The sequence below is a fragment of the Cynoglossus semilaevis genome, chromosome 5 (assembly GCF_000523025.1).
Source record: "Cynoglossus semilaevis isolate Cse_v1.0 chromosome 5, Cse_v1.0, whole genome shotgun sequence".
In the NCBI taxonomy this organism is placed as follows: Eukaryota; Metazoa; Chordata; class Actinopteri; order Pleuronectiformes; family Cynoglossidae; genus Cynoglossus; species Cynoglossus semilaevis.
Genome location: NC_024311.1, coordinates 15,948,220 through 15,966,617, shown reverse-complemented (window position 1 = coordinate 15,966,617; position 18,398 = coordinate 15,948,220). Strand labels below are relative to the sequence as shown.

At 40.5% G+C, this 18,398-nt stretch overlaps 1 protein-coding gene across 1 annotated transcript in view; it reads left to right on the top strand.

Annotated features, from left to right (window-relative positions):
- Positions 1-18,398, top strand: part of rras2 (RAS related 2) — a 29,191-nt gene that overhangs the window by 973 nt on the left and 9,820 nt on the right. The gene's annotated exons all lie outside the window — the stretch shown is intronic.

Here is an 18,398-nt window from a genome sequence, read left to right as displayed (position 1 = left end):
TTTGGTTTTGATTTCACTATTTATTCAAAAACACAGAGAAGGAGGGAACGGGAGAATGAGAAGAAGGAGGAGGAGGAGGCCAGACATGGGAGCCCGGTTAGCGGAGACCGGGCGCTGTTTTCCACTCCGTTACTTTGCCGAGGCCTGGAACTATTTAGCAGTGGGTGTTTTTGAGGAGGTGCGAGGACAGGGGTTCGAGGATGTTTCTTTGATTTTAACGTGCCAAGACAGCTGTCACTTTAATGCGATCATTTCCTTCACATTCACTTCCACTTTGCAGTTTTGAGCAGTTTCTCTGACTACAAAACAAATTGTCTTTGTGTGTTTATGTGTGTGCCCACACGTAGTTCATTTTTATTAACTTCTTATGCACACATCTAGACTAGACATGTAGTTTACATCCAGTCTATAAAAGCCAGCAGAATAGTTGAGTTGCAAGAGGCAGGGTGAATTAAATGAACTTCCAGGCTACTCCAGATCTCATTAGAAAATAAAGTGTAGTAGTCAGAGTAAATCCTGAAGGGCTGGCTGAATGTAGAACAAGCGGTGGCAGCAGCAGTGGTACAGAATGTCCATTGAAAAATGATTCACTTCTGTTCTCAGACGCAGACTTTCACTGAGGTGAGATGCTGGTTCACCTTGTTCACAGCCACAGCAGCAGCTCATACACATGTATTGGGATAAACACATTGATCTGCTGAATATAAAGATAATTCATTTGTGTTGTATGTTGTATGAACAGCAGCCTACTCACAGACTCATCTGTGTCACATGTAGCAGGCACGTAAACACTTCACCCCTCCACTACCCCAGCTTACATTCCAGCACACTGAAGACACAGCCTGCCACACTTTGACCTTCCAGACTTTTATTATAGTCACTTAGGAGATGACACACAGAAACACACACACAAACACTGCATTCAGCGATGACAAACTTTGCCCTTTGCTTTGTGTGTTTCATGTCTGTGTGTTACTGATGCTGCCTGTGGCTTCCAGGAGACCAGACTGCAGGCAGCTGCATGTCTCCACACTGTCAGACAATAGTGGGCTGGCACACGCATCAGAGTGGGGGTGAAGAGCATGTGAGTGTGTGTGTGTGTGTGTGTATGAGTGTGTTGGGAATGGAACTTGTCTAATGAGGGTTCAAAAAGCTCATTAACTGCATACCAACTAAAAAGGGATCACATAGCAGTTGGGATGGATTTCATTTTTTTTTGCCAGAGCTTAGTGACTGTGCTGACCAGAAGTCAGGGGTGTTTACAAATGAATGTGTTCCCCACCAAGTAAATATTTAAGTTACATGAATGGGCACACAGAACACAAATGAGGGTTAGTTATTCAAAGTGTCTGCTGACCCTTTCACGAACCTGGTATTATCCTACAATCCAATCACAGATGGGCATATGCAAAGCACAGGTCAAAATGAAAATTTGTTCACAAAAATCCCCAGTGGGAGGCAGTTGTGTGATGCATGTGGTCACATTCTTCTGCATGCATGAACGCATTTTGTCCTCGGGGCACCATAAAACCCGTCTCCTCAGCTGACATCTTGCAATCTACTGTAGTCAAGGAATTTTTATGATTCTTAGGGCCAAAACATAACCTTCTTAGCAAATCCAGTCAGTCACAACTTCACTGCTTTTTATGATAATTGAAGTGATTTTGACAAGTCGTCACCTAGAATAATGCATTTTAGGTTCTTTGCAGCTCTCGAGCCAGACGATGCCTGAAGGACTATTTAGCTTGCTTGCTAACGGCAAAACAATTTTCCTAGCTTAACATTTATTTAGCTGATAGAAAAAGAGGGACTGTAATCAGTAATTTATTTTAATCAAACTTAATTTAAAAAAAGCAATAACCCATTGGATTAGGGACATGAATTGTTTTATATTATAATTGTTGTTGCAGAACATGCCAACAGAGATTTCCCTAGTCTACAATGACCTGTGACATGTACAACAACTGAAGAACCCTCTCTCTGTCTGACCAGTCTTTGATGGAGCGGTCAGTCTAGTGTCACCTGTTGTAGCTGCTTTCTTTTCCGGTACATGTTAGGGCTGTGACTTGACCAATCCTTCTGTATTTCGTATTTATTCTGCTCACATCTTTCCTTAATTTGGTGGAGTTTGGTATAGAGAGGCAGAGAACTACCACAGTCCTTCTTAGAGGTTCTTAGAAGTAGTTTTGCTGCAGGCGGAAACACTAACAGCTGGTTGTGGAGTGCAGGCCTCTCCTCGAACTATGTTAAATGTTGTGAGGTAAGTTGGGGGTGGCTATTGGGAGTGTGGGTGTGGGGGGTCTGAGTCACCGTGGGTGGGTTAATGGTCATGGACCATGTGGAATTTGCCCCTTTGTAAAAGGAAGTCCCCTCTCTGTTGCTTTTAGCACCTCCTAGCTTTGCATGGAAAAACACGGGCTGCTTCCTGAAACCTCAGACAAAGTGTCTGCTGACGTGTGTGTGTGTATGTGTGTGCAATGTGCATTCATGTGTATTAAACTTGAGAACTACGGCTTTCACTATATAAGTGTTAAACTAGCACTAATGTCAGTGGTTGTCAGTATACTCTTTATAAAGCCTTAATTAAATAATTTTATTGATACATACAGTTTCTGAGCACTGGGTTGAACTATTTTTGGGTAAATGTATTGGGTGCTCAGTGTTTTTTACCTCACCAATATACATTTGAGGGCTTTGGGATCAATTCCTGGGCAGTTTTATGCTTCATGTTGTTCAAGTTAATTCTATATAATGTACAATATTAAGCAGTTGCTGAATTGGGGAGATTATTTTGGTACTCTGTGTGTTAGCTATTTTTTTCCTTTTGTTTTTTATGGCCATATATTTCAACTTTTCATTCTAATATATATATAAAAAAAAAAAACAACAACATGTCATCCATGCAAAATAGCATGCAATTTGTAGATGTAAATTGTCTATTTTTAGCTCAGATCCTATGCTAATCTTGGATGTTGTTCCTGAGTAAAGACAAAAAATGAAAATGACCTCTGTGCTGAAGCTGATGACACATAATGATAACTGTAGTTACAGCAGAGCTGCAGGTCCCATGGTGCAGCCGGCCACCCTAATGCCAAGCTGTTGACTCAAGCTGAAATAGTGTTGGGATGACATAAGTTTTAGTCATCTGACAAATGTTGAGGGGCACTGAGTGTTGTTTAATGTGACATCTGTGAGGGAGGAAGTACCTCAAGTAAAGGAAATCATGACTCACTTTGGCCAAGAAAAGACTACTTTTAGTGTGTGTGTGTGTGTTTGAAGGAAAAAAAGACATATCAGAAAATACAACTGATTTCCTCAGCAACCAAAGAAGCTGCTGGAATGAGACGGCTCTATAATGAGACGTTGTGTTGTGTCTCGTTGCTGGCTTAAAGGATAGCGCTGCCTGCTCACATGGTTGCTAATATTAGCGTGGTGGTTGCTTTTTGTGGTGGAGATTCAGACACAGGAGCAAAACACCCAGAGCCATCAGTTCCACTCAGATAACAGACCCAAGCTGGATTTGCAGCAATGTCAAAAAAAAATATAGCATTTCAAATTAAATGACCAAAAATAAATCTTGCTGTGGCAAAATGCTTGAGGAATTTGATAAATTGACTTCAAAAATGAGGATTTTTAGTGCCCTTGGCAATATGTACTGTCAAGACTCTCTTAAGGCCTGTGAGAACATTAGACTGAACTTTCGCAACATAAACAAGTTTGAGTTTGTTTGAAGTGAATGTTACTGTTTTTTAAATGTCAGACAAACAAACCTTTAAAAAAGGTGAAGAAAATAAGCAACAGCTAAAATTATGGGCAAGAGATATCTAATATTTTGCCAATTTTACCTTGGGAAGAGCAAATAAATTAGCGATTTAATTACACATCTGTGCTTTGGTTTAAAGATAATTACCGCTAACATAAAACTGACACAAAATACATAGGATGAGAGAAAATCATGCTCAGGTTTATGTCATATTTTCAGAATGGCATACATTGAGGAACAGCTTGGTCAGGTTGTCTCTGATTGAATTTAACTGACAATTAAAATAAAAAAAGAGCAACTGTCTCTCGGCGTGTTGAGTCAAGGTGTAGTAACGATTGTAATGTTGGAGTCAAACCCTCGGTGCTGTTGTTTCATCTGCATTTCTCAGAAACAGCCACGAGTGGTTAGGCAGCCGGTGCATTGTGCAGCAACACTTTGATGCATGTGTGTGTGTGTTGAGGCTCTAGCTGTGTAACACTAAGTGGTAAAAACATTCTCTCGGGCAGTTTTTATTTTTTTCCCCTCTTTTGTGTGGGTCAGTAATATGTCACATGCCACACTGAGTGGAAACAATTCCATTTATTTAATGAATTTCTTCTGCTTTGAGGGATTTCTATTCTTTGTAACAGAAGACTGGATCAAACAACTGCAAGCTGTTGGACCTGTCCTGCATGTGTGTGTGTCTTTGAGTGTGTGAGTGCATATCTGCCCACAAGAACAGGTGATTAGTGTGCGCTGTTTATTTAGCTCTTTGGAAGGGTCACCTGTTGATTTCCCACACAACGTGTAACCACAAGCACAGCAAAAAGCAATGTGTTTGTTTTCACAACAGGATTAAGGACCACAATGTGAAAATAGGAACAAAAAATGCAGTATTTAGAGAGGAATTCTCCAGAGAAATGTTATGCCCGTGTCACAAGACTAAGGAAAATGTTTTTTATAGTACAACACAAGTGTTGCCTCCATAAATCCTGCTCCGTTAATGCAGATCATTGTGGCCATATTTCTATCCTTTGGGCTATTTGTAAATTTTAACAATCTGACAGACATATTATTTGTGTGGTCAGGAACACAGGTTGCAGATATGCAGCATGTGTTGATGCAATTTTTGACCCGTGGATCTTTAAACTCTTCAAGTGTGTGCAAACAAGGCTGTGTGTACCTCCGTCTCTTTTTTAAGTCACCTCCTTTCACCCTGGTTTGACCCCTTGTACCGCTGCCGTGGTCATTGTTCTTATACACAAACATCACTTTCCCACACGGTGCCTGAATGCAAGTCACCGATGCCAAGTTCAACCTGTGTTGGCAGCACATTTGAGCCTTCATTGTATATACAGTAGACTTGTGAGAGCCCTTATTTGTTAACCTGTGGCCTCATGTAACTCTATAATAACCTTGATGACCACATGCTTTATGTAGAAAGTCTTATATTTAGTCCTTGATGCACTGGTGTTTGATCATAGATAGCAGTGAGAAGAAAAAGGAAGTTGACTGGTAACCACCAATGTTCATTTTGCAAACTAGCCTGTGACATTCTGGCACCATTGATCTATATTAGCCAATTGAAATATTAAGTAACAAGTTAGTAGCTTCTTTCCATTTTATTTGCCAATATTTACATTTACGTCTATTATACTAAAGAAAATACAGAAGAATTCAGAATATAGTACTACTTTTTCCCCACTCTCTTCTTCTTCTTCTCCCTGTCTCCTTAAACAGATAATTTGTCTTTATTCTGGAAAAATACCACACAGCACACCATAGGAATGTTCATGCAAAAGGAAGTTAGACACTCCCTTCCATCTGGGAAAGCTCAAGAGACTAGTAGGTCATCTTTTTTGCTCAGGGCTAATGAGAATCTAATGACTGTCTTGGGAGGAAGACTACTCTTCATCAGCAGTAGTAGCTTAAGGTTACACTGGCGATATCAGGGCAACATTCAGATACAAATTTGGACGCCTTTCAAAATAATCCCCCACTGTTGTAGATTTTATATTATTCAGTGCAGTGCAGAGGATCTGCTCTCATAGAGAAGAACCAACAGGAGAGATATGTTGTCATCCATTTACATGGAATCAAATCAGTAACCCACGTTGTGTCGTATACATTTAAGGGCTAATGTTTTTCCCTGTAAATTCAATGATAAGAGATAAACCTTACAGTGTTTGTCACATGGCAGAAGGGACCGTGTGGAGTCAGAGAAAATGTTGCCCTACTTTATACTGTACAATAAACACTATCATTTGAGATGGGAAGCTTCAAAAATAATTATACGCTGCCTGTGTGGTACCAATGAATAGACCGACTGAATAACAGTTTGAAGCGCTTGTTTGCTAAAGGTTTTTCTGCATACAATTCTTGGCTGGGGACAAAGGTGTGATGTCACAGATCTGAGATGATAACTTCAGCCATGTCCAATTCACCACTCCATACTGTGGGTATGCAGTCATAAGATCATGTGAAAGAAAGTAGACCTGTTACCTTCACATGCTGAAGGAACTCATAGCTGGAAGTAGCAGAAATTAAAACGTTCTGACTACTTTATGTCTACAACTAAACAAGGAAACATTGTGAGAGAAGGTACAAGTGAGACAACAGATGGTTGAAAAATTGACTCAATGCAGTGGTTCTCAAACTTTTGTGGTCAGTTTTCACACACTGCCTGCTGTGTTGACTCTACCAAAATCTTGAAAAATCACTGTTGAAATTTATTGAACTAACACCTGGTAATATCATATTTTATAATGAATCAAAATTAATATCTTGCCCACGAGGCAAAAAGTTAAGTTTGAACCCTGAATATTTTATGTATTCTAAGTATTTTAATTATTAATACAACATTTTTACATGTACATCAGGCAGACACAAAGGGCAGAGGGTTCCTCTGTGTTGTCTTTGGAGATTGTTCTGTGTTCATACCTCTGTCTGTTTAAAATATCTGGTCACAGTATCAGCTCTCGCAGGTCGGAGTCATATAACAACAAGTCTGTCGTCTATGGGAAACTGAAGTGCTGCTTATTTTAGCCTGCTATTCTCACCGTGTTCTAAAATGTAACCTCACAAACGCATGTGCACCTTCTTATTTTTGGGGGAAAGTGTTTATTACAGTTTGGGTTTCATGTTTCTGGTGTTCTTTGATCGTGTTATTTATAGAACATTTGCTGCTTACTGCTCTGTGATAACACTGGTACGCAGGCCAATGAGAATGTTGTCGCAAATTCTCTGTCCTCTTGGCTAGAAATCACAATGGCATGAACAGGAAGAATCAGAATATAGAAGTGGGCGGGTAAATATAATTATTACTGGATGTGATTGACAAGGGAGGATTTCCTTGTAATGACAAGCTCTATTCTCACAAAACCAGTGATGTTAGTGATAAAGACTATGACAGCGTTGTATGGTGGTGTCTCAGTCTGACAAATGTGTCCCATGATATTGAGCCTAAAATTTCTGTTTTCTCCTTCAGACTATGACAGCGTTGTATGGTGGTGTTTCAGTCTGACAAATAAGTCACCAGAAAGGTGGTGTCCCATGATATTGAACCTAAAATTTCTGTTTTCTCCTTTTTCTGCCCACAAACAATCAATATTCGCCAAATAGACAGTCTTTTCTAAAGAAAAGTAGGTAAATCAAAAATGATGATTTGTGTACAACCTTTTTAAAACAACTAATTCACTATGGTTGCACACTATCGGCCAATACCACAGACTGCTGCTAATCATTAAAGGATCGTTTAAGGATCAGTCAATTTTCAAAACAAAACATTTTAGTCTTTTTCCTATAGTGTATCAGAGTCTGGATTTTGAAAATTTGCTGAATTATCTTTAAATGAAGAATATGAATGAAAATGACCAAATTCTCTTTAAATGAAGAAAATTATAAGTTCTTTCACTGCACTAGTCCACGGACCATGGGTTGGGGACCCCTGTCGTAGTTGATAAAACACACAGCTAATGTTTCTCCTTATATCATGCTTGATCCTGATGCTAAGCACTGAGCAGGCTGCCAGGCAGCTGGTGGACATTTGGCACATCCTAGCAGGCAGCGTGCAGAGGCCTGTGAGGGACACCTGCTGTCCATCAATGGAAGGTGAGGCACGGAATGAGACAACTCCTTCACAGATGATATTGGAGCACAGACTCCAAATGTGCTGATGACCAAGTGTCTCCTGCCCCCTACAGACACACACATGCAGGAGTATGAGTCAGGTTGTGAGTCAGTGACACAGCTATTGTGTGTCTGTATTATTGATGAAACAAACGGAGCAACTGCACACGACCACAGCCCCAGTTGGTGTAGAATTTTAACTTGACGCACAACAGCACAGAGGCAACAGGGCAACAGCTGCCAAAGGGTTTGGTATGTCAAACCAAAACACTGCCGTCTCATTGCCAGATCTGTGAAGACGAGTTTGAGCCTGAGGAGCTCGGAGCAGTCCTGCTAATCAGCTGACTAGTGATTTGATGTTCTATAAAATGTCTTCTCATGAATTGATCAGATGGTTAGACAAAGCAAAGACTTACACTCTTGTAAATGAAAAAAAAATACTATGAAATAACACAAAATGTGGTAACTAAAGATTCTCATTTTTTTTCCAGTTTTGCGTTTAGGTTTTTACCCATTCTACCTCTTTAAATTGAGGTTAGAATGCATTCTCTAGTTCTTAGTCTTTTTCTTGTATTAATGTTTTGGTGCATACTGCATCTCAATGGGTTAATCCCAACATTGTGACCCCATTTTGACAACACACATTTCTGGCGAACACGGGTATTTTTCTTTTTTTTCTAGAATTAGTTTTTATTATTCTTGTGGGTTTTTTTTATTTTTTTTTTTATACTTAATTACTAGACATTTCAGTCGGCCCCATTTGAATTCCTGGCACGTCAGGTGACAACCCCAAGGTTGAAAAACACTGAGTTGATCGGTTGGAGAGCAAATATTTAGGGAAGCTAATCGTACAAAAATTCAAAATGAGGTAGTATCGCAAATTTCACAGGAACAATTGCTGTAACAAAACACCCGCGAAGGAGAATTGCTGGTGAGTTTAAAACAAAGAGAAAAGTGATATTGTATACTGCATGCATGAACTGTACTGCATGTACTTCTGTGGAAATGTCAGCTACACCCCACTGTGCTCTTACAGCACAGTTATAAAACATATACATTTCTACCTGTCATTGTTGAATGATGTGACAAATATAACGATTTTAGCATTGACTGCTCTCACATTTGCATGTTGGTTTTTTATCATTCCAGTTTCACCCTAGCTACAGCCCAACATATTACCATCGCTCGCTGTGGCAGAGACAGGGATTAATGTTGACGGGACAGAAATGGAGACGCATTAGAGTGAGGGGAAGAAGTTGCTATTAGGTCTTATTTATGAGGATTTGCTTGCTTAGCTAATAGCCTCACTGCTACCTAAAAGCATGCAACAGTAATGCAGCTGTGTGTTGAACATGATGGCTGTGAGTGGCCCCATTTCCTTGGACATATCGCCTATGCTAAGAATTATAGTCTGCAGTAGAGAACACATGCTCAGCAGTTGCTGTAAAGAAAGAGAACGAGTTGCGGAGAGAAAAAAAAAGAAGTCCCTGCAGGTATACTGCTGGCAAAGCTGGTTTATATAAATACATGCATATCTTCAAAGTAGACACAGGCCTGTGTTGTTTAGCGTGTTATTTCATCAGTTAGTAAGTTTTGCCTAAAACCACACGGACTATGGACTAAGCCACACTCTGATGAGTGACTTTTGTGAAAGTCACAGTAGTTTCTCTGTCCACAGAGCCACTGCAGCAGCTGCTGTCTCCTCACTGGGCTGTCACAATAATGCTTTGTTGATAAGGGCCTGTGTGGGCCCACTTCTGCATGGGCACAAGCAGAGGAAGAGGAACAGAATGAAACAAAAACAAAGGCTAAACACGACACGGCCTGCCATCACCGACATGGTGACATACAGAACTTCATGTTTTAAAGGTTAGAAAGACTTCATGGGTTTAGTCAATCGTATTTGTAGCATCAGTAGTGCCAGCAGCACTTGAATTAGTAATCTTAAGTAACACAAAAGATAGTAGTAATAGTAGTTAAAGTAGAAGTAGTAGAATTGGAAGTACTATGATAGTACTTGTAGAAACAACAGTTAAGGCCCTGCTTCATTTATCTTGAAACTTGTTTCACTTCCACTTTTTAAGCGGCATTACACAAAACGTTAAAACATTCTACTTTGGTAGAAAAACAAACAAAAAAAAAAAAAGAAAGAAGAAAAGAAACGAAAGAGAAAAGCCAGGGATAAATAGTGTGGCCTGACCTTAAAAATCCTCAGTGGAATTTTGGATGTGTCTGTGATAGGATTTCAAAAACACTTCTGTTCACCTCGGTGGTCAAACAGTTACAGTGTTTCTTACTGTAAAGGTGGAGAAGATGACTGTTCAGTGTGTAGTTTGCATATTCTCATCGTAAATGTGGGTTTCCTCCTTTAGAACAAAACCTGCAGATTGTCGACCTAGTAAACCGAACACCGTAAACTGACAGGTGTGAGTTCTAAGATGGTCCGTCTCTGTACATGACCCTGTAGTTGACCACTCACCTGTGCAGGGTTGACACAATTGAATAATGAATTAGACTATTTCATCATACAAATAAATGATTCCTGGAGTTTTCAGCATTTCCACGTACTGTGTAGAGTACACAGGGCCAAGATTTGTACCCGAAACCCAATTGTTTTCCAGGTTGCAATTTCAAGCCTCATTGCCTCTATATTTGAGTTGCCATCTCTGGGGTAATAGCTTATGCGTGTGGGGTTTTCTTACCTATTGCACATCATAATGAGTCTGATGTTTTTGATTGTACGTCTAAACTAAGAAGAACAAGTGGCCCTAATGGAAGTCTGACCACTCTGAGAGCTTTCTCAAGTTTTGATGTTGATACGGTATCACATAAGCTTCCAAAAATCCATGCATTATTAATACACAGTAAAGTGCCACCGGGGGAATCAGAATGTCTTTTGAAGAGTAATTCATCAATCCATCTCCTTATTTACTGTTTCCACCGTGTGCAGATGGTTTCACTTCAGGTTGACTAACTGTGTCCGGAGTTCAAAAGTCTGCAGGTTGGAGGATGAAAACAAAAAAGACTCCACACCCTAGACTACTTGTAGGTATGAGTTGAGGTCATTTGCAATTTCATTTTCAATGTAAGTACTAACACAAGCAGAGACAAAGTCGGGTGAGAAGGCAGAAACCTTTCCTTCTCTTTCCATTTGAAACAGTTGGTGAACACAGATACAACACAGTTTCTTTTTAAGAAGATGAACCTGTATTGTAGCAGTGGAAAAAGAAAATAAAAAAACCCTCCAAGCCCCTGGGCTTCTGTAGGCCTGGTGATCTGGCAAAAAAAAAAAAACTTCAAATGGCACAGCTTTGATTTCTGCACCTTTGAACACATTCAAGTGTTCAGTATCCAGCACACAGTGATATTTAACAGAGCGATTGAAGTCTTAATGCCACAGAGGTCAGAGGAGAGTAGGGGGTTGACTGTGCCAGGAGTTGGCGTACTTGGTAGGACATTTATCCTCCCCTTTATTCTCTGCATGAGTGCTGTCCTCAACTTTACAGCCTTTAATGCCAGCTAAGCCACTGGGGACTTAGGAGAATACAGTGTGTGGAACTGTGCCTGTGTATGTTTTTTAATACACAGGCATTGTAACCCAAGTCTGCTTCTCAATTTTAGCCCAGAAGAGACTTTGCTAATGCAACACAACAACCCTGTGTCTCGTTGCAGTGATAAATCTCACCATGGTGTGTATGACATGTTGTCTGTCATCCACACCAAAGATGGATGGCAATGTTTAGGCTGTTCCTCTCCTAAGTTCAGTTGTTAAATGTGTTCTGATCTCACAGTGTGCCGTAACTTGGTGAGTTTTAACACCGTGCGTAGGAATGATGGAACAAGACTTTATTTATGAGTTCATAGAAGATGGCGAACCACGAAACGCCGTAGGTTGAGGATGTCGTAAATCGAGGACTTCTGTATTGTAGTTATGCAAGTGAAGAATCAATATCAACACTAACAGTTTTATTGTTTATTGTTGTTGTTTGTTCCTTCATTTTTGATATCTGGTCAGTATTGCTTTCAACGTCACATTCTGGCCTGGTGATCTGGCAATTTAATTATTTAATTATTTAATTATTTAATCGTCGCCTACAGATTTGAGTCCCAGTGTCCTTATTTCTCATATAATATATTCACGTTTTCATGTCAAAATATAACAATAATGAAGTCATGAAAAAATTGTCAGTACCAAAAAATAAATAAATAAATTCACGCAACTCTCCGGAGACAACAGAGAAACTATTGAAGAAGTGCAGCTGATCGTTTAGCAATAAAAATGAAACTCTGAATTATTGTCAGCGTGTGATTACGCTGATGGAGAGATCGCCACTGAATCATCCTTTAACTGGGATTTTCACTGATCTGCTGGCATTTAAAGACAGGCCAGTGAATAAAGGGACAGTCTATTGATCTGCCGTGCATTAGGAGGAGGGCCGCCTGTAAGAGTGATGTGCAGGGGCTCATTTAATTTGGCTCCAAGCCCACTGTGCCTGTGCCTGCCAGACCGCTTTCTCTTACTGTAAACATCCAATGAGTGTTATTACGGTGGATGTTTAGCGTGCACTGTGATCATTAGGCTTTACAGCTGAGTCCTGACAATCACAACTTAGTGGGGTTTTTTTTGGTTTTTTGTATTTTTTCTCCAAGCAACAGCCTGTTAGCTTCCCAGCTCTAGGTGTAAGAAAGCTCCCTGGTGGCCCTTCAAGGCACGGGACACATTGTGTGCTGCCTTTCTCTCCGTGTGTAGGTATTGAATAAGTGACCTTTCTGGTTTGTATGAGCTCATGGGAAAAGTGGGTGTTTCCACAGGAAGTTAAAGCCTTTCCCTCCCCCTGTTTTTCTCTCTCTTGCTCTCCCCTACAGTTTCCCCTCCTCTTTAAACCTTTTATTTTGTCTAATTTTTTTCCCAACTATTTCTCATTTCAAGAGCTCTAAGGTACTCAACAATACAATGCTCCTCTCACAAATTCCTGTGTCACTCGTGAAAAATCTCGTAGAGCTGCAGAACAGAAAGGTGACCACGGGGGAGCACAGACCGTGTCGACATGTAAAAGAATGGAACTGAACCTGCATCTGTTTAGAGTTTCAACTCTTATGCTTTCTATTTGATTAGTGACAGCTGTTTTAAGGGTCCAGCTTCCAGATGTTCTCCAAAATTTAGGGACAAAACGGTCTCTAACCCAGACAGGAAGTCCTCAAAATGTGCCCCAGCTCAAGTCTTTTTCTTTTGCCTTTTGTATAGTCTTAAATGAATCTCGTGTGATTTTTAAGGTTATGAAGAGAGAATGATTGAACACCCTTTAATTGCTATAGTTTAAAAACATCAATTAATATAAAATATCTAAATATGTAAGTAAGTATTTATGGTGATGGGTTAAATGCAGAGGTCACTATTTGTTGTGTGCAGTGGTGTGTGTCACAGTGTCAATGACAAGGAGTTCACTTTCCTTCCTCCCTTCTTTAAAATGAATTGGGTGTAATTATAAAACAAAATGAATTTGGTGGTTTTCAAGGGAAATGATTGGTTAACACTTGTATATCATCTACTGGTGTGCAGATTGCATGTTCTCTTTGGGTGTTTCTGTTTTAGTCCAAACAAACAAACAAACAAACAAACAAACAAAAAAACGTCCAAAAATGAACACATTGGTATTGGGTTAAATATAAAACCTTAAATCAACCGTGTTTCTAATATATAAATAACTGTCTGTGTATGTTTAGCTAGGGATGGACTGTTGACCTGTCCACTGTGTCCCTTGTCTTAAAGCTCATTGCGGACTGAAAAACAGTTAGCTCCATATGCTAACACGTTGAAGATAAGTGGATTATTTGTGTATTTTGGCTGCACTCTGAATATCATTGGGTTGGTTTGGAAGTGTGAATGCAGCCCTGTCTTTGACCCACACCCTGTTATCATTGCACCAGCTGTTTTATTGTCAATGTTGTGGTGTGTGAAGCAGTTCAGCTGTCACCTGCAGCAGTCGTATAGTTCCTGGTTTTTGCAGCTATGCTGAAAACTCAGTCGAGTGAATGTATTGATTTGGGAATATATATTGTCTTATAAAATGTGGAATTTGGTGTCATCGATGGCCTTAAAGCTAACGTCCAAGAGAGTGACAACTGTAGCACTTACACATCTTTTTTAAGTCTCAGTTTACAACTCCGAGTTCTTCCAAACATCTGACACGTTTTAAGGGATTGGCCGGGCAGTAAAAACAAAATTACTATTCAGGCACAAGCTGTGAACAGTCGTAACAGTTAAGTACAGTTATTGTAAAATAAAGATAAAGAGTAGTTTCAGAGATGAGGTCATCTTTAGGTCATCAGGCAAGTGTGTCTTTGCAGTTTTATCATGACAGAGGCAGAGGACAGAAACGTAAAGGAAAGTGACCTACTGGTCATCGTGACACAGCTCACCACTGCACACCATGAAATGTGACCTCTGTTTTTAACCCATCACCAAAGTGAACAGTGGGCAGCTTTAAGCGCCCGGGGAGCAGTGTGTGGGGACGGTGCCCTGCTCAGAGAACCTCAGTGGTAACTTGGCAGCTGGTGGACTCAAACCTGAAGCCCTCTGGACCCAGGTCCGCTTCCATAACCACTAATCCACCACTGCCCTGAATAAACATATTCATTTAACCATCAGATAAATCTCAACCGTCCGTCTTTATTCTTTCCTTTTTCTTTCATTCTATCGTATCTTCTGACCTTTTCATATTTGGTAAGTAAACTTGACTCGATGTTTTTCCGCTCTCATCATGAATCTCCATTTAAACAATTTATAACAAGATATGCCCTTCAGAATGTTCAATTACAGTGACAAACTTAATTTGAGTCAGTAACCGTCTGTGTCCATGGACTAAACATTAAATGATTGTGACTCACATCCAGTCTTTCATCTAAGGTTGTTAATCAACACTGGAATTCAAACGCAGTGCTTCTGAAAAGGCATTATCTCACATAGTTGGTAATGAGCAGTCTTTTTTTTTTGTAGCCATAATATCATGACAAGATCATATCTGTAAAAGTGAAAGAGACGACACAAAGTTAAACAACCTCCCTGACAATCCCTGCCACACACAGCCTCAGTGGACTGGTTTATTAGTTTAAATGCCTCTTAACTTCTAACTAGGTCAAAACCTCTTCAGAATAAGCTTTGGTTACTGCTGAAAGACTTGTTTGTACAATATATGGTCCTCAACCTACATCCCCCCCCCCATTAAATAATATCTACGCGTAATGACTTACATCTCAAGGTCTGTGAATTCTCGCTGGGCATTGAACCATATGCAGAAGGCAATTAACACTGATGAGATTCGCAGCAGCTTTTATGGATATAGGCAGGTACAATGTTTCTGTTAATTTGGTCGGAGGCAGCGGCGCTCCGTTTGTTATGTGCATTAAGATTGAAATGATGGTGTACTGGTGAGGAACGTGCAAGAGACTGACGGATATAGTAAAGGTGCGAATACATGTTTTTGTAAAGCTGTTTGTGTGCAGAGGAAGTGGATGCACAGTGCACGCCTACACATGTTTACCGTTGTTGCTCGTCTCAGAAGCTGTTACCCAGCAGATGTAACGGGACGGATTGCTCTGTGTCACAAGTAAAGAGCAGCCACAGTAAAGTAATCTGAGTGGTTGTTCAAATGACTGCGTCGTGAGAAGCTACAGGGCATACTGAATATCATCCTTGTTACTGACAACAGGAGATCGTATGCATTTCATAGCTTTTCTTTGAAGATGCACAGTTGGCAGAACACTGAGTGCAGAGGAAGACGGTGCGGGCACAACCTTTCCATGTCACGAAAACAGTGTCGAATATACTACGGTTAGCTTTCTGACAAATATAGAAATGCCGCTCAAATGTGTCCTCAAAAATTTTATAAATGAATGTTTGGATTTTATGGGGTAAAAGCAACCTTCTAAGATGCACTATGTTAGTTGTTTTTTTTTAATGTATTCACTGTGTCATTAAATTGAGTGGAGACATATACTGTAGCTTCAGTCTCCAGGTGTTTTGTGAAATTGCTATTTTCATAACAGAACAAACAGTGTGTGACACTAACGTTGTTCCTCTAAAGGCTAACAAGCTAAATAATACTCCAGTGTGGAGAACAAGTGAAAAGTGTGATTTCAGGGTTATTAGTTCTACAGTAATACTGTAATACTCCACCTTGACACAGTCAACTGTGCATGCCTCTGTGCCTGCACAAGAACAACCCGTCAGTGGACATGATGTGGTCCAGCACGTGGTGTAAAATTGGTCAGAACTTCAGTATTGTCCAAAAGCTGAGGCTTAACTTAGCACAGATTGTTATCAGTTATTGTTTTCCCGATGGTTCGCAGCCATTGTTCCATTGCTGAATCCTCAGCCTTCGTTCCATGCTGTTTTCCCGGTGTGAGCCTGCCTGTGCGGCATGTGGGTGGAGAGGTTTAGATGTAAAGCCGGAATGCTGGAGGGGAGTGCAGTGACAGGTCTGGGATTTGGTAGGTCGGCCAGGGTAGCAGAACTTGTCGTCCGTGACGTCACCGCCACCCGAGGGCTTGGCTGGGCCAGTTGCCTGCTGCAGAGGTGGAGTTTCCTTCCTGCAGAGCTGCCTGAGCCTGAGGTTGGCCTGACCCACCTTATCGCCAGAACCTGGATTGATGCAGCTTTGATCTGCAGAGTTGTTTGGTTGTGTTTACCGTCGGTTGCTTAAATGACAAAATGATGATGTGTTGTTTTCCTTTGACGTCATAGGTTGATAGATCAATAGAGCGGACAATGTTACAGCTCACAAATGAACACACCCATACTGGTACTCATGTCAGGACCTGTCTGATTGCCCTCGGTGCAGCTTGAATAACATTTTTTTATCACAATATCTTGATCGATGTAGTGTATAAAATAGTTTTTTAAATACATGATGTTTGTAAGTTTTAATGTGAGCACAACTGGTATTCTGCTTTGGACCCATGGACCTTGACACAAGAACTAAAGCATTCTAATAATTGAAAAAAACTGCCATGGGCAGAACTGGATTATCACTGCCATCTAGGCTCAGGCCATGTGTTGTCGTCTGTTTATGTAAAGAGTACATAAAATAACTGAGAAATAGAATCTGGATCAGGAGTTAACAATGCTTCTTTGTCTTGAAAAGTCTAGCTCAAAATAGTGTATCAGGGCCTGTCCCGACCTACGAAGACCAAGCCCTCGGTGCACGCTCTTATCAAACCTGTTACCAGTTAACCAGCTACTTGCAGACTTAGCCAACCACACAGTAAGAGTGTCTGCAGTATATACATGCACTGTTGACTGGCTTTTGACCCCACTGTCACTGTCAGGCATTTCCTTAAGACAACTGCTCAATGTTTCCATGGAAATGTATCGAGTGATTCGTCCGTCGCCTCTTCACGTACCTGTGAAATGCCTTGGCAGAGAAGGCGTGATGGATTATCTGAACTGTGATCATCGGAAAGTGTTCCCACATTACTGATATGTAGAATTCCACAGGTCATTGTTGTCTGACGCTGAACCTGTCTCATTTTTTTGTGTGTATATCAGAGATAAACAAATCTGCTTTTTGATGCACCCGCTTTAAATGTCTTCTCATGAATTGGAGAGTAAAATACTAAGAAACAAATGATGATTACTTGTAGTTGGTGGTGATACTGATAATTTCATATCTTTTGTTTAAGAAATAACGATCTGCACATGACCTTTTGTTTAGGTTGAAGATGCAGAGATGTAGGACTAACCGGACTAAACACTCTTTTCATCAACTTTTATGTCTTTTGGAAAATATGGTAGCATCGAAACGTTTATCTACATGTTGAACAAAGACTCCCATTAAACAAGTCTGTGTAGTTCCGGTCATCCAGGTCATCTGACTGAAGATGTTTCACCTCTTTATTTATAGTTAAAATAAAATAAAATATATATATGTGTGTGTGTTAAAAATATAACTGTGGTGTGTCAAGTTAAGTAACGTTCGAAGAGAACTCTTCGATCTGTGTTTAAGTGACATAATTGCTCTTCCTACAGCTTATCAATATAAAGATAGTTTTGACTTTTTATTTTCAGAGTACTAGGCCCTATGTATATAAAAAAAATACGAGGCACAGCTGCAGATCTCAGACTCATCACCTTTTAAACTACGCCTCTACTCCCCTCACATAAAAGCCTGATTTGCTCCATTTAAGGTTTGTGCTGCTTCATTCGGTGAAGTCACGGTCCAACATAAGGTTCTGCAGCTCAAATTACAGGCCCATGAGTCAGAGCTGGATTATGTCATAGTTATCGGACGTCCTCCTGAGTCACAGTGCACTCACCTAGCCCATCATTCTTCCACAGCCCAGTTGCAGTACTGCCAGGCCCAAAGTCAAGTCCCTGTTAGTGCTAGCTCTAGTTCTGCCGCTGCTGGCGCTGCAAAACGTCCTCATCTATCACGGGAGAGTCATCTAAGCCACAGCCAGGGGAGACTGCTCTGCTACCAGTGCATGTAAAAGGGAGAAGGGAGCTGAGAACAGAGCAGTGCGGTGCCTA